The sequence below is a fragment of the Oncorhynchus keta genome, chromosome 21 (genome assembly GCF_023373465.1).
Source record: "Oncorhynchus keta strain PuntledgeMale-10-30-2019 chromosome 21, Oket_V2, whole genome shotgun sequence".
NCBI lineage: Eukaryota > Metazoa > Chordata > Actinopteri > Salmoniformes > Salmonidae > Oncorhynchus > Oncorhynchus keta.
This window is the reverse complement of record NC_068441.1, coordinates 41,749,720-41,773,637: the sequence shown is the minus strand read 5'-3', so window position 1 is coordinate 41,773,637 and position 23,918 is coordinate 41,749,720. Positions and strand designations below refer to the sequence as shown.

At 48.0% G+C, this 23,918-nt stretch overlaps 1 protein-coding gene across 4 annotated transcripts in view; it reads right to left on the bottom strand.

The window, feature by feature from the left end:
* Positions 1 to 23,918, bottom strand: part of LOC118400575 (vitamin D3 receptor B-like) — a 147,838-nt gene that overhangs the window by 46,082 nt on the left and 77,838 nt on the right. The window lies entirely within an intron of this gene.

Here is a 23,918-nt window from a genome sequence, read left to right as displayed (position 1 = left end):
CTAGGGAGTGAAAACATGGAGAGACAGAGAAGGCTAGGGAGTGAAAACATGGAGAGACAGAGAAGGCTAGGGAGTGAAAACATGGAGAGACAGAGAAGACTAGGGAGTGAAAACATGGAGAGACAGAGAAGGCTAGGGAGTGGAAACATGGAGAGACAGAGAAGGCTAGGGAGTGAAAACATGGAGAGACAGAGAAGGCTAGGGAGTGAAAACATGGAGAGACAGAGAAGGCTAGGGAGTGAAAACATGGAGAGACAGAGAAGACTAGGGAGTGAAAACATGGAGAGACAGAGAAGGCTAGGGAGTGGAAACATGGAGAGACAGAGAAGGCTAGGGAGTGAAAACATGGAGAGACAGAGAAGGCTAGGGAGTGAAAACATGGAGAGACAGAGAAGGCTAGGGAGTGAAAACATGGAGAGACAGAGAAGGCTAGGGAGTGAAAACATGGAGAGACAGAGAAGACTAGGGAGTGAAAACATGGAGAGACAGAGAAGACTAGGGAGTGAAAACATGGAGAGACAGAGAAAAGGCTAGGGAGTGAAAACATGGAGAGACAGAGAAGGCTAGGGAGTGAAAACATGGAGAGACAGAGAAGACTAGGGAGTGAAAACATGGAGAGACAGAGAAAAGGCTAGGGAGTGAAAACATGGAGAGACAGAGAAGGCTAGGGAGTGAAAACATGGAGAGACAGAGAAGACTAGGGAGTGAAAACATGGAGAGACAGAGAAGACTAGGGAGTGAAAACATGGAGAGACAGAGAAGGCTAGGGAGTGAAAACATGGAGAGACAGAGAAGACTAGGGAGTGAAAACATGGAGAGACAGAGAAGGCTAGGGAGTGAAAACATGGAGAGACAGAGAAGGCTAGGGAGTGAAAACATGGAGAGACAGAGAAGGCTAGGGAGTGAAAACATGGAGAGAGAGAGAAAAGGCTAGGGAGTGAAAACATGGAGAGACAGAGAAGGCTAGGGAGTGAAAACATGGAGAGAGAGAAAAGGCTAGGGAGTGAAAACATGGAGAGAGAGAGAAGGCTAGGGAGTGAAAACATGGTGAGACAGAGAAGGCTTGGGAGTGAAAACATGGAGAGACAGAGAAAAGGCTAGGGAGTGAAAACATGGTGAGACAGAGAAAAGGCTAGGGAGTGGAAACATGGAGAGACAGAGAAGGCTAGGGAGTGAAAACATGGAGAGACAGAGAAAAGGCTAGGGAGTGAAAACATGGAGAGAGAGAAAAGGCTAGGGAGTGGAAACATGGAGAGACAGAGAAGGCTAGGGAGTGAAAACATGGAGAGACAGAGAAGGCTAGGGAGTGAAAACATGGAGAGACAGAGAAGGCTAGGGAGTGAAAACATGGTGAGACAGAGAAGGCTAGGGAGTGAAAACATGGAGAGAGAGAGAAAAGGCTAGGGAGTGAAAACATGGAGAGACAGAGAAGGCTAGGGAGTGAAAACATGGAGAGACAGAGAAGGCTAGGGACAGAGAAAAGGCTAGAAAACATGGAGAGACAGAGAAAAGGCTAGGGAGTGGAGAGAGAGAAAAGGCTAGGGAGTGAAAACATGGAGAGACAGAGAAGGCTAGGGAGTGAAAACATGGAGAGACAGAGAAGGCTAGGGAGTGAAAACATGGAGAGACAGAGAAGGCTAGGGAGTGAAAACATGGAGAGACAGAGAAGGCTAGGGAGTGAAAACATGGAGAGAGAGAAAAGGCTAGGGAGTGAAAACATGGAGAGACAGAGAAGGCTAGGGAGTGAAAACATGGAGAGACAGAGAAGGCTAGGGAGTGAAAACATGGAGAGACAGAGAAAAGGCTAGGGAGTGAAAACATGGAGAGAGAGAAAAGGCTAGGGAGTGAAAACATGGAGAGACAGAGAAGGCTAGGGAGTGAAAACATGGAGAGACAGAGAAGGCTAGGGAGTGAAAACATGGAGAGACAGAGAAGGCTAGGGAGTGAAAACATGGAGAGACAGAGAAAAGGCTAGGGAGTGAAAACATGGAGAGAGAGAAAAGGCTAGGGAGTGAAAACATGGAGAGACAGAGAAGGCTAGGGAGTGAAAACATGGAGAGACAGAGAAGGCTAGGGAGTGAAAACATGGAGAGACAGAGAAGGCTAGGGAGTGAAAACATGGAGAGACAGAGAAGGCTAAGGAAAACTAGGGAGTAGAAAACATGGAGAGACAGAGAAGGCATGGAGGGAGTAGAAAACATGGAGAGACAGAGAAGGCTAGGGAGTGAAAACATGGAGAGACAGAAAGGCTAGGGAGGAAAACATGGAGAGACAGAGAAGGCTAGGGAGTGAAAACATGGAGAGACAGAAAAGGCTAGGGAGTGAAAACATGGAGAGACAGAGAAGGCTAGGGAGTGAAAACATGGAGAGACAGAGAAGGCTAGGGAGTGAAAACATGGAGAGACAGAGAAAAGGCTAGGGAGTGAAAACATGGAGAGACAGAAAAGGCTAGGGAGTGAAAACATGGAGAGACAGAGAAGGCTAGGGAGGAAAACATGGAGAGACAGAGAAGGCTAGGGAGTGAAAACATGGAGAGACAGAGAAAGGCTAGGGAGTGAAAACATGGAGAGACAGAGAAAAGGCTAGGGAGTGAAAACATGGAGAGACAGAGAAGGCTAGGGAGTGAAAACATGGAGAGACAGAGAAGGCTAGGGAGTGAAAACATGGAGAGACAGAGAAGGCTAGGGAGTGAAAACATGGAGAGACAGAGAAGGCTAGGGAGTGAAAACATGGAGAGACAGAGAAGGCTAGGGAGTGAAAACATGGAGAGACAGAGAAAAGGCTAGGGAGTGAAAACATGGAGAGACAGAGAAGGCTAGGGAGTGAAAACATGGAGAGACAGAGAAGGCTAGGGAGTGAAAACATGGAGAGACAGAGAAGGCTAGGGAGTGAAAACATGGAGAGACAGAGAAGGCTAGGGAGTGAAAACATGGAGAGACAGAGAAGGCTAGGGAGTGAAAACATGGAGAGACAGAGAAAAGGAAAACATGGAGAGACAGAGAAGGCTAGAAAAACATGGAGAGACAGAGAAGGCTAGGGAGTGAAAACATGGAGAGACAGAGAAGGCTAGGGAGTGAAAACATGGAGAGACAGAAAAGGCTAGGGAGTGAAAACATGGAGAGACAGAGAAGGCTAGGGAGTGAAAACATGGAGAGACAGAGAAGGCTAGGGAGTGAAAACATGGAGAGACAGAGAAGGCTAGGGAGGAAAACATGGAGAGACAGAGAAGGCTAGGGAGTGAAAACATGGAGAGACAGAGAAGGCTAGGGAGTGAAAACATGGAGAGACAGAAAAAAGGCTAGGGAGTGAAAACATGGAGAGACAGAGAAGGCTAGGGAGTGAAAACATGGAGAGACAGAGAAGGCTAGGGAGTGAAAACATGGAGAGACAGAGAAAAGGCTAGGGAGTGAAAACATGGAGAGACAGAGAAGGCTAAGGAAAACATGGAGACAGAGAAGGCTAGAAAAACATGGAGAGACAGAGAAGGCTAGGGAGTGAAAACATGGAGAGACAGAGAAGGCTAGGGAGTGAAAACATGGAGAGACAGAGAAGGCTAGGGAGTGAAAACATGGAGAGACAGAGAAAAGGCTAGGGAGTGAAAACATGGAGAGACAGAGAAGGCTAGGGAGTGAAAACATGGAGAGACAGAGAAGGCTAGGGAGTGAAAACATGGAGAGACACAGAGGAAAACTAGGAGAAGGCTGGGAAAAACATGGAGAGACAGAGAAAAGGCTAGGGAGTGAAAACATGGAGAGAGAGAAAAGGCTAGGGAGTGAAAACATGGAGAGACAGAGAAGGCTAGGGAGTGAAAACATGGAGAGACAGAGAAGGCTAGGGAGTGAAAACATGGAGAGACAGAGAAAACATGGAGAGACAGAGAAGGCTAGGGAGTGAAAACATGGAGAGACAGAGAAGGCTAGGAGTGAAAACATGGAGAGACAGAGAAAGTGAAAACATGGCTGAGACAGAGGAGTGAAAACATGAAAACATGGAGAGAGAGAGAAAACAGGCTAGGGAGTGAAAACATGGAGAGACAGAGAAGGCTAGGGAGTGAAAACATGGAGAGACAGAGAAGGCTAGGAGTGAAAACATGGAGAGACAGAGAAAAGGCTAGGGAGTGAAAACATGGAGAGACAGAGAAGGCTAGGGAGTGAAAACATGGAGAGACAGAGAAAAAGGCTAGGAGTGAAAACATGGAGAGACAGAGAAGGCTAGGGAGAAAACATGGCAGAGAAGGCTAGGGAGTGAAAACATGGAGAGACAGAGAAGGCTAGGGAGTGAAAACATGGAGAGAGAGAAAAGGGAGTGAAAACATGGAGAGACAGAGTGAAAACATGGAGAGACAGAGAAGGCTAGGGAGGAAAACATGGAGAGACAGAGAAGGCTAGGGAGTGAAAACATGGAGAGACAGAGAAGGCTAGGGAGTGAAAACATGGAGAGACAGAGAAAGGCTAGGGAGTGAAAACATGGAGAGACAGAGAAGGCTAGGAGTGAAAACATGGAGAGACAGAGAAAAGGCTAGGGAGTGAAAACATGGAGAGACAGAGAAGGCTAGGGAGTGAAAACATGGAGAGACAGAGAAAAGGCTAGGGAGTGAAAACATGGAGAGACAGAGAAGGCTAGGGAGTGAAAACATGGAGAGACAGAGAAGGCTAGGGAGTGAAAACATGGAGAGACAGAAGGCTAGGCTGGAGGAGAAAAGGCTGAAAACATGGAGAGACAGAGAAGGCTAGGGAGTGAAAACATGGAGAGAGAGAGAAAAGGCTAGGGAGTGAAAACATGGAGAGACAGAGAAGGCTAGGGAGTGAAAACATGGAGAGACAGAGAAAAGGCTAGGGAGTGAAAACATGGAGAGACAGAGAAGGCTAGGGAGTGAAAACATGGAGAGACAGAGAAGGCTAGGGAGTGAAAACATGGAGAGAGAGAGAAAAGGCTAGGGAGTGAAAACATGGAGAGACAGAGAAGGCTAGGGAGTGAAAACATGGAGAGACAGAGAAGGCTAGGGAGTGAAAACATGGAGAGACAGAGAAGGCTAGGGAGTGAAAACATGGAGAGACAGAGAAGGCTAGGGAGTGAAAACATGGAGAGACAGAGAAGGCTAGGGAGTGAAAACATGGAGAGACAGAGAAGGCTAGGGAGTGAAAACATGGAGAGACAGAGAAAGGCTAGGGAGGAAAACATGGAGAGACAGAGAAAAGGCTAGGGAGGAAAACATGGAGAGACAGAGAAGGCTGGGAGAAAACATGGAGAGACAGAGAAGGCTAGGGAGTGAAAACATGGAGAGACAGAGAAGGCTAGGGAGTGAAACATGGAGAGACAGAGAAGGCTAGGGAGTGAAAACATGGAGAGACAGAGAAAGGCTAGGAAAAACATGGAGAGACAGAGAAGGCTAGGGAGTGAAAACATGGAGAGACAGAGAAAGGCTAGGGAGTGAAAACATGGAGAGACAGAGAAGGCTAGGGAGGAAAACATGGAGAGACAGAGAAAGGCTAGGGAGTGAAAACATGGAGAGAGAGAGAAAAGGCTAGGGAGTGAAAACATGGAGAGACAGAGAAAAGGCTGGAGAGACAGAGAAGGCTAGGAGTGAAAACATGGAGAGACAGAGAAAGGCTAGGGAGTGGAAAGAAGGCTAGGGAGTGGAAAACATGAGACAGAGAAAAGGCTAGGGAGTGAAAACATGGAGAGAGAAGAAAGGAAAACTGGAGAGGGAAGGCTAGAAAACATGGAGAGACAGAGAAAAGGGAGGAAAACATGGAGAGACAGAGAAGGCTAGGAAAACATGGAGAGACAGAGAAGGCTAGGGAGTGAAAACATGGAGAGACAGAGAAAGGCTAGGGAGTGAAAACATGGAGAGACAGAGAAGGCTAGGGAGTGAAAACATGGAGAGACAGAGAAGGCTAGGGAGTGAAAACATGGAGAGACAGAGAAAAGGCTAGGGAGTGAAAACATGGAGAGAGGAGAAACATGGAGAGACTAGGGCTAGTGAAAACATGGAGAGACAGAGAAGGCTAGGGAGTGAAAACATGGAGAGACAGAGAAGGCTAGGGAGGAAAACATGGAGAGACAGAGAAGGCTAGGGAGTGAAAACATGGAGAGAGAAAAGGCTAGGGAGTGAAAACATGGAGAGACAGAGAAGGCTAGGAGGAAAACATAGGACAGAGAAGGCTGGGAAAAACATGGAGAGAGAAGACAGAGAGAGGAAAAGGCTAGGGAGTGAAAAACATGGAGAGACAGAGAAGGCTAGGGAGTGAAAACATGGAGACAGAGAAAAGGCTAGGGAGTGAAAACATGGAGAGACAGAGAAGGCTAGGGAGTGAAAACATGGAGAGACAGAGAAGGCTAGGGAGTGAAAACATGGAGAGACAGAGAAGGCTAGGGAGTGAAAACATGGAGAGAGAGAAAAGGCTAGGGAGTGAAAACATGGAGAGACAGAGAAAAGGCTAGGGAGTGAAAACATGGAGAGACAGAGAAGGCTAGGAGTGAAAACATGGAGACAGAGAGAGAAAACATGGCTAGGGAGTGAAAACATGGAGAGACAGAGAAAGGCTAGGAGTGAAAACATGGAGAGAGAGAAAAGGCTAGGGAGGAAAACATGGAGAGACAGAGAAGGCTAGGGAGGAAACATGGAGAGACAGAGAAGGCTAGGAGTGAAACATGGAGAGACAGAGAAAAGGCTAGGGAGTGAAAACATGGAGAGACAGAGAAAAGGCTAGGGAGTGAAAACATGGAGGAGAGAAAGGCTAGGAGGAAAACATGGAGAGACAGAGAAGGCTAGGGAGTGAAAACATGGAGAGACAGAGAAGGCTAGGGAGTGAAAACATGGAGAGACAGAGAAGGCTAGGAGTGAAACATGGAGAGAGAGAAAAGGCTAGGGAGTGAAAACATGGAGAGACAGAGAAGGCTAGGGAGTGAAAACATGGAGAGACAGAGAAGGCTAGGGAGTGAAAACATGGAGAGACAGAGAAGGCTAGGAGTGAAAACATGGAGAGACAGAGAAGGCTAGGGAGTGAAAACATGGAGAGAGAGAGAAAAGGCTAGGGAAAACATGGAGAGACAGAAAAGGCTGAAAACATGGAGAGACAGAGAAGGCTAGGGAGTGAAAACATGGAGAGACAGAGAAGGCTAAGGCATGGAGGACAGAGAAGGCTGAAAAACATGGAGAGACAGAGAAAGAGACAGAGAAGGCTAGGGAGTGAAAACATGGAGAGAGAGAAAAGGCTAGGGAGGAAAACATGGAGAGACAGAGAAGGCTAGGGAGTGAAAACATGGAGAGACAGAGAAGGCTAGGGAGTGAAAACATGGAGAGACAGAGAAAAGGCTAGGGAGTGAAAACATGGAGAGACAGAGAAAGGCTAGGGAGTGAAAACATGGAGAGAGAGAAAAGGCTAGGGAGTGAAAACATGGAGAGACAGAGAAGGCTAGGGAGGCTGAAAAACATGGAGAGACAGAGAAGGCTAGGGAGTGAAAACATGGAGAGACAGAGAAAATGGCTAGGGAGTGAAAACATGGAGAGACAGAGAAAAGGCTAGGGAGTGAAAACATGGAGAGACAGAGAAGGCTAGGGAGTGAAAACATGGAGAGACAGAGAAGGCTAGGCATAGAGACAGAGAAAAAGGCTAGAAAACATGGAGAGACAGAGAAGGCTAGGAGTGAAAACATGGAGAGACAGAGAAGGCTAGGGAGGGAGAGACAGAGAAGGCTAGGGAGTGAAAACATGGAGAGAGAAAAGGCTAGGGAGAGAAAACATGGAGAGACAGAGAGAGGCTAGGGAGTGAAAACATGGAGAGACAGAGAAGGCTAGGGAGTGAAAACATGGAGAGACAGAGAAGGCTAGGAGTGAAAACATGGAGAGACAGAGAAGGCTAGGGAGTGAAAACATGGAGAGACAGAGAAGGCTAGGGAGTGAAAACATGGAGAGACAGAGAAGGCTAGGGAGTGAAAACATGGAGAGACAGAGAAAAGGCTAGGGAGTGAAAACATGGAGAGACAGAGAAGGCTAGGGAGTGAAAACATGGAGAGACAGAGAAGGCTAGGGAGTGAAAACATGGAGAGACAGAGAAGGCTAGGGAGTGAAAACATGGAGAGACAGAGAAGGCTAGGGAGTGAAAACATGGAGAGACAGAGAAAAGGCTAGGGAGTGAAAACATGGAGAGACAGAGAAGGCTAGGGAGTGAAAACATGGAGAGACAGAGAAGGCTAGGGAGTGAAAACATGGAGAGACAGAGAAAAGGCTAGGGAGTGAAAACATGGAGAGACAGAAAGGCTAGGGAGTGAAAACATGGAGAGACAGAGAAGGCTAGGAGTGAAAACATGGAGAGACAGAAAGCTAGGAGTGAAAACATGGAGAGACAGAGAAGGCTAGGAGTGAAAACATGGAGAGACAGAGAAGGCTAGGAGAAAACATGGAGAGACAGAGAAGGCTAGGGAGTGAAAACATGGAGAGACAGAGAAAAGGCTAGGGAGGAAAACATGGAGAGACAGAAAAGGCTAGGGAGTGAAAACATGGAGAGACAGAAAGGCTAGGGAGTGAAAACATGGAGAGACAGAGAAGGCTAGGGAGTGAAAACATGGAGAGACAGAGAAGGCTAGGGAGTGAAAACATGGAGAGACAGAGAAAATGGCTAGGGAGTGAAAACATGGAGAGACAGAGAAGGCTAGGGAGTGAAAACATGGAGAGACAGAGAAAAGGCTAGGGAGTGAAAACATGGAGAGACAGAGAAAAGGCTAGGAGTGAAAACATGGAGAGACAGAAAAGGCTAGGGAGTGAAAACATGGAGAGACAGAGAAGGCTAGGAGTGAAAACATGGAGAGACAGAGAAGGCTAGGGAGTGAAAACATGGAGAGACAGAGAAGGCTAGGGAGTGAAAACATGGAGAGACAGAGAAGGCTAGGGAGTGAAAACATGGAGAGAGAGAGAAAAGGCTAGGAGTGAAAACATGGGAGTGAAAAAAACATGGAGAGACAGAGAAAGGCTAGGGAGTGAAAACATGGAGAGACAGAGAAGGCTAGGGAGTGAAAACATGGAGAGACAGAGAAAAGGCTAGGGAGTGAAAACATGGAGAGACAGAGAAGGCTAGGGAGTGAAAACATGGAGAGACAGAGAAGGCTAGGGAGTGAAAACATGGAGAGACAGAGAAGGCTAGGGAGTGAAAACATGGAGAGACAGAGAAGGCTAGGGAGGAAAACATGGAGAGACAGAGAAGGCTAGGGAGTGAAAACATGGAGAGAGAGAGAAGGCTAGGAAAACATGAGACAGAGAGAAAGGCTAGGGAAAACATGGAGAGACAGAGAAGGCTAGGGAGTGAAAACATGGAGAGACAGAGAAGGCTAGGGAGTGAAACATGGAGAGACAGAGAAAACATGGAGGACTAGGGCTAGTGAAAACATGGAGAGAGAGAAAAGGCTAGGGAGGAAAACATGGAGAGACAGAAAGGCTAGGAGTGAAAACATGGAGAGACAGAGAAGGCTAGGGAGTGAAAACATGGAGAGACAGAGAAGGCTAGGAGTGAAAACATGGAGAGACAGAGAAGGCTAGGGAGTGAAAACATGGAGAGACAGAAAAAATGGCTAGGGAGTGAAAACATGGAGAGACAGAGAAAAGGCTAGGAGGAGGGAGTGAAAACATGGAGAGACAGAAAACTAGGGAGTGAAAACATGGAGAGACAGAGAAGGCTAGGGAGTGAAAACATGGAGAGAGAGAAAAGGCTAGGGAGTGAAAACATGGAGAGACAGAGAAGGCTAGGGAGTGAAAACATGGAGAGACAGAGAAGGCTAGGGAGTGAAAACATGGAGAGACAGAGAAGGCTAGGGAGTGAAAACATGGAGAGACAGAGAAGGCTAGGGAGTGAAAACATGGAGAGAGAGAGAAAAGGCTAGGGAGTGAAAACATGGAGAGACAGAGAAGGCTAGGGAGTGAAAACATGGAGAGACAGAGAAGGCTAGGGAGTGAAAACATGGAGAGACAGAGAAAAGGCTAGGGAGTGAAAACATGGAGAGAGAAACATGGAGAGACAGAGAAGGCTAGGGAGTGAAAACATGGAGAGACAGAGAAGGCTAGGGAGGAAAACATGGAGAGACAGAGAAGACTAGGAGGAAAACATGGAGAGACAGAGAAGGCTAGGGAGTGAAAACATGGAGAGACAGAGAAGGCTAGGGAGTGAAAACATGGAGAGACAGAGAAGGCTAGGGAGTGAAAACATGGAGAGACAGAGAAGGCTAGGGAGTGAAAACATGGAGAGACAGAGAAGGCTAGGGAGTGAAAACATGGAGAGAGAGAAAAAGGCTAGGGAGTGAAAACATGGAGAGACAGAGAAGGCTAGGGAGTGAAAACATGGAGAGACAGAGAAGGCTAGGGAAAACATGTGAAAACATGGAGAGACAGAGAAAAGGCTAGGGAGTGAAAACATGGAGAGAGAGAAAAGGCTAGGGAGTGAAAACATGGAGAGACAGAGAAGGAAACTAGAGAGGAGGCTGAAAAAACATGGAGAGACAGAGAAGGCTAGGGAGTGAAAACATGGAGAGACAGAGAAGGCTAGGGAGTGAAAACATGGAGAGACAGAGAAGGCTAGGGAGTGAAAACATGGAGGAGAAAACATGAGAGACAGAGAAGGCTAGGGAGTGAAAACATGGAGAGACAGAGAAGGCTAGGGAGTGAAAACATGGAGAGACAGAGAAAAGGCTAGGGAGTGAAAACATGGAGAGACAGAGAAGGCTAGGGAGTGAAAACATGGAGAGACAGAGAAAAAGGCTAGGGAGTGAAAACATGGAGAGACAGAGAAGGCTAGGGAGTGAAAACATGGAGAGACAGAGAAGGCTAGGGAGTGAAAACATGGAGAGACATGGAGAGGAGAGACAGAAAAAGGCTAGGGAGTGAAAACATGGAGAGACAGAGAAGGCTAGGGAGTGAAAACATGGAGAGACAGAGAAGGCTAGGGAGTGAAAACATGGAGAGACAGAGAAGGCTAGGGAGTGAAAACATGGAGAGACAGAAAAGGCTAGGGAGTGAAAACATGGAGAGACAGAGAAAAGGCTAGGGAGTGAAAACATGGAGAGACAGAGAAGGCTAGGGAGGAAAACATGGAGAGAGAGAAAAGGCTAGGGAAAAACATGGAGAGACAGAGAAGGCTAGGGAGGAAAACATGGAGAGACAGAGAAGGCTAGGGAGTGAAAACATGGAGAGACAGAGAAAAGGCTAGGGAGTGAAAACATGGAGAGACAGAGAAGGCTAGGGAGTGAAAACATGGAGAGACAGAGAAGGCTAGGGAGTGAAAACATGGAGAGACAGAAGGCTAGGGAGTGAAAACATGGAGAGACAGAGAAGGCTAGGGAGTGAAACATGGAAGACAGAGAAAAGGCTAGGAGTGAAAACATGGAGAGAGAGAAGGCTAGGGAGTGAAAACATGGAGAGACAGAGAAAAGGAAACATAGGGAGAAGGCTAGGAAACATGGAGAGACAGAGAAGGCTAGGGAGTGAAAACATGGAGAGACAGAGAAGGCTAGGGAGTGAAAACATGGAGAGACAGAGAAGAGGGAGAAAAGGCTAGGGAGTGAAAACATGGAGAGACAGAGAAGGCTAGGGAGTGAAAACATGGAGAGACAGAGAAAGGCTAGGGAGTGAAAACATGGAGAGACAGAGAAGGCTAGGAGTGAAAACATGGAGAGAGAGAAAAGGCTAGGGAGTGAAACATGGAGAGACAGAGAAAAGGCTAGGGAGTGAAAACATGGAGAGACAGAGAAGGCTAGGGAGGAAAACATGGTGAGACAGAGAAAAGCCTAGGGAGTGAAAACATGGTGAGACAGAGAAAAGCCTAGGGAGTAGAAAACATGGAGAGACAGAGAAGGCTAGGGAGTGAAAACATGGAGAGACAGAGAAAAGGCTAGGGAGTGAAAACATGGAGAGACAGAGAAGGCTAGGGAGTGAAAACATGGTGAGACAGAGAAGGCTAGGGAGTGAAAACATGGAGAGAGAGAAAAGGCTAGGGAGTGAAAACATGGAGAGAGAGAAAAGGCTAGGGAGTGGAAACATGGAGAGACAGAGAAGGCTAGGGAGTGAAAACATGGAGAGACAGAGAAGGCTAGGGAGTGAAAACATGGAGAGAGAGAGAAAAGGCTAGGGAGTGAAAACATGGAGAGACAGAGAAGGCTAGGGAGTGAAAACATGGAGAGACAGAGAAGGCTAGGGAGTGAAAACATGGAGAGACAGAGAAGGCTAGGGAGTGAAAACATGGAGAGAGAGAAAAGGCTAGGGAGTGAAACATGGAGAGACAGAGAAAAGGCTAGGGAGTGAAAACATGGTGAGACAGAGAAAAGCCTAGGGAGTGAAAACATGGTGAGACAGAGAAAAAACATGCCTAGGGAGTGAAAACATGGAGAGACAGAGAAGGCTAGGGAGTGAAAACATGGAGAGACAGAGAAGGCTAGGGAGTGAAAACATGGTGAGACAGAGAAAAGGCTAGGGAGTGAAAACATGGAGAGACAGAGAAGGCTAGGGAGTGAAAACATGGTGAGACAGAGAAAAGCCTAGGAGTGAAAACATGGTGAGACAGAGAAAAGCCTAGGGAGTGAAAACATGGAGAGACAGAGAAGGCTAGGGAGTGAAAACATGGAGAGACAGAGAAAAGGCTAGGGAGTGAAAACATGGAGAGACAGAGAAGGCTAGGGAGTGAAAACATGGAGAGACAGAGAAGGCTAGGGAGTGAAAACATGGAGAGAGAGAGAAAAGGCTAGGGAGTGAAAACATGGAGAGACAGAGAAGGCTAGGGAGTGAAAACATGGAGAGACAGAGAAGGCTAGGGAGTGAAAACATGGAGAGACAGAGAAGACTAGGGAGTGAAAACATGGAGAGAGAGAAAAGGCTAGGGAGTGAAAACATGGAGAGACAGAGAAAAGGCTAGGGAGTGAAAACATGGAGAGACAGAGAAGGCTAGGGAGAGAAAACATGGAGAGACAGAGAAGGCTAGGGAGTGAAAATATGGAGAGACAGAGAAGGCTAGGGAGTGAAAACATGGAGAGACAGAGAAGGCTAGGGAGTGAAAACATGGTGAGACAGAGAAGGCTAGGGAGTGAAAACATGGAGAGACAGAGAAGGCTAGGGAGTGAAAACATGGAGAGAGAGAAAAGGCTAGGGAGTGAAACATGGAGAGACAGAGAAAAGGCTAGGGAGTGAAAACATGGAGAGACAGAGAAGGCTAGGGAGTGAAAACATGGTGAGACAGAGAAAAGCCTAGGGAGTGAAAACATGGTGAGACAGAGAAAAGCCTAGGGAGTGAAAACATGGAGAGACAGAGAAGGCTAGGGAGTGAAAACATGGAGAGACAGAGAAAAGGCTAGGGAGTGAAAACATGGAGAGACAGAGAAGGCTAGGGAGTGAAAACATGGAGAGACAGAGAAGGCTAGGGAGTGAAAACATGGAGAGAGAGAAAAGGCTAGGGAGTGAAAACATGGAGAGAGAGAAAAGGCTAGGGAGTGGAAACATGGAGAGACAGAGAAGGCTAGGGAGTGAAAACATGGAGAGACAGAGAAGGCTAGGGAGTGAAAACATGGAGAGAGAGAGAAAAGGCTAGGGAGTGAAAACATGGAGAGACAGAGAAGGCTAGGGAGTGAAAACATGGAGAGACAGAGAAGGCTAGGGAGTGAAAACATGGAGAGACAGAGAAGGCTAGGGAGTGAAAACATGGAGAGACAGAGAAAAGGCTAGGGAGTGAAAACATGGAGAGACAGAGAAGGCTAGGGAGTGAAAACATGGTGAGACAGAGAAAAGCCTAGGGAGTGAAAACATGGTGAGACAGAGAAAAGCCTAGGGAGTGAAAACATGGAGAGACAGAGAAGGCTAGGGAGTGAAAACATGGAGAGACAGAGAAGGCTAGGGAGTGAAAACATGGTGAGACAGAGAAAAGGCTAGGGAGTGAAAACATGGAGAGACAGAGAAGGCTAGGGAGTGAAAACATGGTGAGACAGAGAAAAGCCTAGGGAGTGAAAACATGGTGAGACAGAGAAAAGCCTAGGGAGTGAAAACATGGAGAGACAGAGAAGGCTAGGGAGTGAAAACATGGAGAGACAGAGAAAAGGCTAGGGAGTGAAAACATGGAGAGACAGAGAAGGCTAGGGAGTGAAAACATGGAGAGACAGAGAAGGCTAGGGAGTGAAAACATGGAGAGAGAGAGAAAAGGCTAGGGAGTGAAAACATGGAGAGACAGAGAAGGCTAGGGAGTGAAAACATGGAGAGACAGAGAAGGCTAGGGAGTGAAAACATGGAGAGACAGAGAAGACTAGGGAGTGAAAACATGGAGAAAACATGAGAGAAAAAAAGGCTAGGGAGTGAAAACATGGAGAGACAGAGAAAAGGCTAGGGAGTGAAAACATGGAGAGACAGAGAAGGCTAGGGAGTGAAAACATGGAGAGACAGAGAAGGCTAGGGAGTGAAAATATGGAGAGACAGAGAAGGCTAGGGAGTGAAAACATGGAGAGACAGAGAAGGCTAGGGAGTGAAAACATGGTGAGACAGAGAAGGCTAGGGAGTGAAAACATGGAGAGACAGAGAAGGCTAGGGAGTGAAAACATGGAGAGACAGATAAGGCTAGGGAGTGAAAACATGGAGAAACAGAGAAGGCTAGGGAGTGAAAACATGGTGAGACAGAGAAGGCTAGGGAGTGAAAACATGGAGAGAGAGAAAAGGCTAGGGAGTGAAAACATGGAGAGAGAGAAAAGGCTAGGGAGTGAAAACATGGAGAGACAGAGAAGGCTAGGGAGTGAAAACATGGAGAGAGAGAGAAAAGGCTAGAGACAGAGAAAAAAAGGCTAGGGAGTGAAAACATGGAGAGACAGAGAAGGCTAGGGAGTGAAAACATGGAGAGACAGAGAAAGGGAGTGAAAACATGGAGAGAAAAACATGGAGAGACAGAAAAGGCTAGGGAGTGAAAACATGGAGAGACAGAGAAGGCTAGGGAGTGAAAACATGGAGAGACAGAGAAAGGCTAGGGAGTGAAAACATGGAGAGACAGAGAAGGCTAGGGAGGAAAACATGGAGAGAAAACATGGAGAGACAGAGAGAAGAGAAGGCTAGGGAGTGAAAACATGGAGAGACAGAGAAGGCTAGGGAGTGAAAATGGATGGAGAGAGAGGAGAAAACATGGAGAGGGAGCTAGGGAGTGAAAACATGGAGAGACAGAGAAGGCTAGGGAGGAAAACATGGAGAGAGAGAGAAGGCTAGGGAGTGAAAACATGGAGAGACAGAGAAGGCTAGGGAGTGAAAACATGGAGAGACAGAGAAGGCTAGGGAGTGAAAACATGGAGAGACAGAGTAGGCTAGGGAGTGAAAACATGGTGAGACAGAGAAGGCTAGGGAGTGAAAACATGGAGAGAGAGAAAAGGCTAGGGAGTGAAAACATGGAGAGAGAGAAAAGGCTAGGGAGGGCTAGGGAGTGAAAACATGGAGAGACAGAGAAGGCTAGGGAGTGAAAACATGGAGAGACAGAGAAGGCTAGGGAGTGAAAACATGGAGAGAGAGAAAAGGCTAGGGAGTGAAAACATGGAGAGAGAGAGAAAAGGCTAGGGAGTGAAAACATGGAGAGACAGAGAAAAGGCTAGGGAGTGGAAACATGGAGAGACAGAGAAGGCTAGGGAGTGAAAACATGGAGAGAGAGAGAAAAGGCTAGGGAGTGAAAACATGGAGAGAGAGAGAAAAGGCTAGGGAGTGAAAACATGGAGAGACAGAGAAGGCTAGGGAGTGAAAACATGGAGAGACAGAGAAGGCTAGGGAGTGAAAACATGGAGAGACAGAGAAGACTAGGGAGTGAAAACATGGAGAGAGAGAAAAGGCTAGGGAGTGAAAACATGGAGAGACAGAGAAAAGGCTAGGGAGTGAAAACATGGAGAGACAGAGAAGGCTAGGGAGTGAAAACATGGAGAGACAGAGAAGGATAGGGAGTGAAAACATGGAGAGACAGAGAAGGCTAGGGAGTGAAAACATGGAGAGACAGAGAAGGCTAGGGAGTGAAAACATGGTGAGACAGAGAAGGCTAGGGAGTGAAAACATGGAGAGACAGAGAAGGCTAGGGAGTGAAAACATGGAGAGACAGATAAGGCTAGGGAGTGAAAACATGGAGAAACAGAGAAGGCTAGGGAGTGAAAACATGGTGAGACAGAGAAGGCTAGGGAGTGAAAACATGGAGAGACAGAGAAAAGGCTAGGGAGTGAAAACATGGAGAGACAGAGAAGGCTAGGGAGTGAAAACATGGAGAGACAGAGAAGGCTAGGGAGTGAAAACATGGAGAGACAGAGAAGGCTAGGGAGTGAAAACATGGAGAGACAGAGAAGGCTAGGGAGTGAAAACATGGAGAGACAGAGAAGGCTAGGGAGTGAAAACATGGAGAGACAGAGAAGGCTAGGGAGTGAAAACATGGAGAGAGAGAAAAGGCTAAGGAGTGAAAACATGGTGAGACAGAGAAGGCTAGGGAGCGAAAACATGGAGAGAGAGAGAAAAGGCTAGGGAGTGAAAACATGGAGAGACAGAGAAGGTTAGGGAGTGAAAACATGGAGAGACAGAGAAGGCTAGGGAGTGAAAACATGGAGAGACAGAGAAGGCTAGGGAGTGAAAACATGGAGAGACAGAGAAGGCTAGGGAGTGAAAACATGGAGAGACAGAGAAGGCTAGGGAGTGAAAACATGGTGAGACAGAGAAGGCTAGGGAGTGAAAACATGGAGAGAGAGAAAAGGCTAGGGAGTGAAAACATGGAGAGAGAGAAAAGGCTAGGGAGTGAAAACATGGAGAGACAGAGAAGGCTAGGGAGTGAAAACATGGAGAGACAGAGAAGGCTAGGGAGTGAAAACATGGAGAGACAGAGAAGGCTAGGGAGTGAAAACATGGAGAGACAGAGAAGGCTAGGGAGTGAAAACATGGTGAGACAGAGAAGGCTAGGGAGTGAAAACATGGAGAGAGAGAAAAGGCTAGGGAGGGCTAGGGAGTGAAAACATGGAGAGACAGAGAAGGCTAGGGAGTGAAAACATGGAGAGACAGAGAAGGCTAGGGAGTGAAAACATGGAGAGAGAGAAAAGGCTAGGGAGTGAAAACATGGAGAGAGAGAGAAAAGGCTAGGGAGTGAAAACATGGAGAGACAGAGAAAAGGCTAGGGAGTGGAAACATGGAGAGACAGAGAAGGCTAGGGAGTGAAAACATGGAGAGACAGAGAAGGCTAGGGAGTGAAAACATGGAGAGAGAGAGAAAAGGCTAGGGAGTGAAAACATGGAGAGACAGAGAAGGCTAGGGAGTGAAAACATGGAGAGACAGAGAAGGCTAGGGAGTGAAAACATGGAGAGACAGAGAAGACTAGGGAGTGAAAACATGGAGAGAGAGAAAAGGCTAGGGAGTGAAAACATGGAGAGACAGAGAAAAGGCTAGGGAGTGAAAACATGGAGAGACAGAGAAGGCTAGGGAGTGAAAACATGGAGAGACAGAGAAGGCTAGGGAGTGAAAACATGGAGAGACAGAGAAGGCTAGGGAGTGAAAACATGGAGAGACAGAGAAGGCTAGGGAGTGAAAACATGGTGAGACAGAGAAGGCTAGGGAGTGAAAACATGGAGAGACAGAGAAGGCTAGGGAGTGAAAACATGGAGAGACAGATAAGGCTAGGGAGTGAAAACATGGAGAAACAGAGAAGGCTAGGGAGTGAAAACATGGTGAGACAGAGAAGGCTAGGGAGTGAAAACATGGAGAGACAGAGAAAAGGCTAGGGAGTGAAAACATGGAGAGACAGAGAAGGCTAGGGAGTGAAAACATGGAGAGACAGAGAAGGCTAGGGAGTGAAAACATGGAGAGACAGAGAAGGCTAGGGAGTGAAAACATGGAGAGACAGAGAAGGCTAGGGAGTGAAAACATGGAGAGACAGAGAAGGCTAGGGAGTGAAAACATGGAGAGACAGAGAAAAGGCTAGGGAGGGCTAGGGAGTGAAAACATGGAGAGACAGAGAAGGCTAGGGAGTGAAAACATGGAGAGAGAGAGAGAAGGCTAGGGAGTGAAAACATGGAGAGACAGAGAAGGCTAGGGAGTGAAAACATGGAGAGACAGAGAAGGCTAGGGAGTGAAAACATGGAGAGAGAGAAAAGGCTAGGGAGTGAAAACATGGAGAGACAGAGAAGGCTAGGGAGTGAAAACATGGAGAGAGAGAAAAGGCTAGGGAGGGCTAGGGAGTGAAAACATGGAGAAACAGAGAAGGCTAGGGAGTGAAAACATGGAGAGACAGAGAAGGCTAGGGAGTGAAAACATGGAGAGAGAGAGAAAAGGCTAGGGAGTGAAAACATGGAGAGACAGAGAAAAGGATAGGGAGTGGAAACATGGAGAGACAGAGAAGGCTAGGGAGTGAAAACATGGAGAGAGAGAGAAAAGGCTAGGGAGTGAAAACATGGAGAGAGAGAGAAAAGGCTAGGGAGTGAAAACATGGAGAGACAGAGAAGGCTAGGGAGTGAAAACATGGAGAGACAGAGAAGGCTAGGAAGTGAAAACATGGAGAGAGAGAGAAAAGGCTAGGGAGTGAAAACATGGAGAGACAGAGAAGGCTAGGGAGTGAAAACATGGAGAGACAGAGAAGGCTAGGGAGTGAAAACATGGTGAGACAGAGAAGGCTAGGGAGTGAAAACATGGAGAGACAGAGAAGGCTAGGGAGTGAAAACATGGAGAGACAGAGAAGGCTAGGGAGTGAAAACATGGAGAGAGAGAAAAGGCTAGGGAGTGAAAACATGGAGAGAGAGAAAAGGCTAGGGAGTGAAAACATGGAGAGACAGAGAAGGCTAGGGAGTGAAAACATGGAGAGACAGAGAAGGCTAGGGAGTGAAAACATGGAGAGACAGAGAAGGCTAGGGAGTGAAAACATGGTTAGACAGAGAAGGCTAGGGAGTGAAAACATGGAGAGAGAGAAAAGGCTAGGGAGTGAAAACATGGAGAGAGAGAAAAGGCTAGGGAGGGCTAGGGAGTGAAAACATGGAGAGACAGAGAAGGCTAGGGAGTGAAAACATGGAGAGAGAGAGAAGGCTAGGGAGTGAAAACATGGAGAGACAGAGAAGGCTAGGGAGTGAAAACATGGAGAGACAGAGAAAAGGCTAGGGAGGGCTAGGGAGTGAAAACATGGAGAGACAGAGAAGGCTAGGGAGTGAAAACATGGAGAGAGAGAGAGAAGGCTAGGGAGTGAAAACATGGAGAGACAGAGAAGGCTAGGGAGTGAAAACATGGAGAGAGAGAGAAGGCTAGGGAGTGAAAACATGGAGAGACAGAGAAGGCTAGGGAGTGAAAACATGGAGAGACAGAGAAGGCTAGGGAGTGAAAACATGGAGAGAGAGAAAAGGCTAGGGAGTGAAAACATGGAGAGACAGAGAAGGCTAGGGAGTGAAAACATGGAGAGAGAGAAAAGGCTAGGGAGGGCTAGGGAGTGAAAACATGGAGAAACAGAGAAGGCTAGGGAGTGAAAACATGGAGAGACAGAGAAGGCTAGGGAGTGAAAACATGGAGAGAGAGAAAAGGCTAGGGAGTGAAAACATGGAGAGAGAGAGAAAAGGCTAGGGAGTGAAAACATGGAGAGACAGAGAAAAGGCTAGGGAGTGGAAACATGGAGAGACAGAGAAGGCTAGGGAGTGAAAACATGGAGAGAGAGAGAAAATGCTAGGGAGTGAAAACATGGAGAGAGAGAGAAAAGGCTAGGGAGTGAAAACATGGAGAGACAGAGAAGGCTAGGGAGTGAAAACATGGAGAGACAGAGAAGGCTAGGGAGTGAAAACATGGTGAGACAGAGAAGGCTAGGGAGTGAAAACATGGAGAGACAGAGAAGGCTAGGGAGTGAAAACATGGAGAGACAGAGAAGGCTAGGGAGTGAAAACATGGAGAGAGAGAAAAGGCTAGGGAGTGAAAACATGGAGAGAGAGAAAAGGCTAGGGAGTGAAAACATGGAGAGACAGAGAAGGCTAGGGAGTGAAAACATGGAGAGACAGAGAAGGCTAGGGAGTGAAAACATGGTTAGACAGAGAAGGCTAGGGAGTGAAAACATGGAGAGAGAGAAAAGGCTAGGGAGTGAAAACATGAAGAGAGAGAAAAGGCTAGGGAGTGAAAACATGGAGAGACAGAGAAGGCTAGGGAGTGAAAACATGGAGAGACAGAGAAGGCTAGGGAGTGAAAACATGGTTAGACAGAGAAGGCTAGGGAGTGAAAACATGGAGAGAGAGAAAAGGCTAGGGAGGGCTAGGGAGTGAAAACATGGAGAGACAGAAGGCTAGGGAGTGAAAACATGGAGAGATAGAGAAGGCTAGGGAGTGAAAACATGGAGAGACAGAGAAGGCTAGGGAGTGAAAACATGGAGAGAGAGAGAAGGCTAGGGAGTGAAAACATGGAGAGAGAGAGAAGGCTAAAACATGAAAACACAAGAAAGACATCCCTTTCGGTCAGAGACAAACTTACATGTGGTAAACCACACACACACACACACACACACACACACACACACACACACACACACACACACACACACACACACACACACACACACACACACACACACACACACACACACACACACACACACACACACACACACACACACACACACACACACACACACTTAAATCTAATGAATGAGCAAGGTTTGTTCATGGAGGAAGAGATCACGATGACCGTCGAAAACAACTTAAATGAGAGAGAGAAATAAATAGTGAGAGAGAAAGAGAGGGAGAGAAAGAAAGAATGATAGAGAGACATGACGCAGGCTGGGAGGGCCGTGCCTCTCTGTGTGTTGGCTCCATTATGACTGGTTGTCTTAATGATCTCTTGTTAACTCATGGCAGACAGTGGTCTGAAAGGTCTGCAGGGGGTCCAGAGAAACCTCTGGGGATTCTGAGTAAAACAGCATGAAGGATTGATACACACACACACACACACAATCAAACATACGAGTACACAGGAAGCAGTCACTGATGGCAAATAACACCAATAAGTCCGAGATCTCCTTCATCCCCTCTCTGTGAGATCTCCTTCATCCCCTCTCCTCTCTATGAGATCTCCTTCATCCCCTCTCTGTGAGATCTCCTTCATCCCCTCTCCTCTCTATGAGATCTCCTTCATCCCCTCTCTGTGAGATCTCCTTCATCCCCTCTCCTCTCTGTGAGATATCCTTCATCCTCTCTCCTCTCTATGAGATCTCCTTCATCCCCTCTCTATGAGATCTCCTTCATCCCCCCTCTGTGAGATCTCCTTCACCCCCCCTCTGTGAGATCTCCTTCATCCCCTCTCTGTGAAAACTCCTTCATCCATCCCCTCTCTGTGAAAACTCCTTCATCCCCCCTCTGTGAGATATCCTTCATCCTCTCTCCTCTCTATGAGATCTCTCTTTCATCCCCTCTCTGTGAGATATCCTTCATCCTCTCTCCTCTCTATGAGATCTCCTTCATCCCCTCTCTATGAGATCTCCTTCATCCCCCCTCTGTGAGATCTCCTTCATCCCCCCTCTGTGAGATCGCCTTCATCCCCCCTCTGTGAGATCTCCTTCATCCCCCCTCTGTGAGATCTCCTTCATCCCCCCTCTGTGAGATCTCATTCATCCCCCCTCTGTGGGATCTCCTTCATCCCCTCTCTGTGTGAGCTACTTCATCCCCTCTCTGTGAGATCTCCTTCATCCCATCTCTGTGTGAGCTCCTTCATCCCCTCTCTGTGAGATCTCCTTCATTCCGTCTCTGTGAGATTTCCTTCATCCCCCCTCGTGAGATCAACATCATCCCCTCTCTGTGAGATCTCCTCCATCCCCCCTCTGTGAGATCTCATGCATCCCCCCTCTGTGAGATCTCCGTCATCCCCCCTCTGTGAGATCTCATTCATCCCCCCTCTGTGAGATCTCTTTCATCCCCCCTCTGTGAGATCTCTTTCATCCCGCCTCTGTGAGATCTTCTTCAACCCCCCTCTGTGAGAGCTCCTTCATCCCCCCTCTGTGAGATCTCCTTCATCCCCCCTCTGTGAGATCTCCTTCAACCCCTCTCTGTGAGATCTCCTTCATCCCCCCTCTGTGAGATCTCCTTCAACCCCCTCTGTGAGAGCTACTTCATCCCCCCTCTGTGAGATCTCCTTCATCCCCCTCTGTGAGATCCCCTTCAACCCCTATCTGTGAAGATCTCCTTCATCCCCCCTCTGTGAGCTCTCCTTCAACCCCCCTCTGTGAGATCTCCTTCATCCCCCCACTGTGAGATCTCCTTCATCCCCCCTCTGTGAGATCTCCTTCATCCCCCCTCTGTGAGATTTCCTTCACCCCCCCTCTGTGAGATCTCCTTCACCCCCTCTCTGTGAGATTCCTTCATCCCCTCTCTTTGAGATCTCCTTCATCCCCCCTCTGTGAGATCTCCTTCATCCCCTCTCTTTGAGATCTCCTTCATCCCCCTCTGTGAGATCTCCTTCATCCCCTCTCTTTGAGATCTCCTTCAACCCCCTTCTGTGAGAGCTCCTTCATCCCCCCTCTGTGAGATCTCCTTCAACCCCCCTCTGTGAGATCTCCTTCAACCCCTCTCGGTGAGATCTTCTTCATCCCCCCTCTGTGAGATCTCCTTCAACCCCCCTCTGTGAGAGCTCATTCATCCCCCCTCTGTGAGATCTCCTTCATCCCCTCTCTGTTAGATCTCCCTCATCCCCTCTCTGTGAGTTCTCCTTCAACCCCCCTCTGTGAGAGCTCCTTCATCCCCCTCTGTGAGATCTCCTTTTATCCCCCATCTGTGAGTTCTCCTTCATCCCCCCTCCGTGAGATCTCCTTCACCCCCCCTCCGTGAGATCTCTTTCATCCCCCCTCTGTGAGATCCCCTTCAACCCCCCTCTGTGAGAGCTCCTTCATCCCCCCTCTGTGAGATCTCCTTCAACCCCCCTCTGTGAGATCTCCTTCAACCCCTCTCGGTGAGATCGCCTTCATCCCCCCTCTGTGAGATCTCCTTCAACCCCCCTCTGTGAGAGCTCATTCATCCCCCCTCTGTGAGATCTCCTTCATCCCCCCTCTGTGAGATCTCCTTCATCCCCTCTCTGTGAGATCTCCTTCATCCCCTCTCTGTGAGTTCTACTTCATCCCCTCTCTGTGAGATCTACTTCATCCCCTCTATGTGAGATCTCCTTCATCCCCTCTCTGTGAGATCTCCTTCATCCCCTCTCTGTGAGTTCTCCTTCAACCCCCCTCTGTGAGAGCTCCTTCAACCCCTCTCCTCTCTGTGAGATATCCTTCATCCTCTCTATGAGATTTCCTTCATCCCCTCTCTATGAGATCTCCTTCATCCCCCCTCTGTGAGATCTCCTTCATCCCCCCTCTGTGAGATCACCTTCATCCCCCCTCTGTGAGATATCCTTCATCCTCTCTCCTCTCTATGAGATCTCTCCTTCATCCCCTCTCTGTGAGATATCCTTCATCCTCTCTCCTCTCTATGAGATCTCCTTCATCACCCTCTCTATGAGATCTCCTTCATCCCCCCTCTGTGAGATCTCCTTCATCCCCTCTCTGTGAGATATCCTTCATCCTCTCTCCTCTCTATGAGATCTCCTTCATCCCCTCTCTATGAGATCTCCTTCATCCCCCCTCTGTGAGATCTCCTTCATCCCCCCTCTGTGAGATCGCCTTCATCCCCCCTCTGTGAGATCTCCTTCATCCCCCCTCTGTGAGATCTCCTTCATCCCCTCTCTGTGAGAACTCCTTCATCCCCCCTCTGTGAGATCTCCTCCATCCCCTCTCCGTGTGAGCTACTTCATCCCCTCTCTGTGAGATCTCCTTCATCCCATCTCTGTGTGAGCTCCTTCATCCCCTCTCTGTGAGATCTCCTTCATTCCGTCTCTGTGAGATTTCCTTCATCCCCCCTCATGAGATCTCCATCATCCCCTCTCTGTGAGATCTCCTCCATCCCCCCTCTGTGAGATGTCATGCATCCCCCTC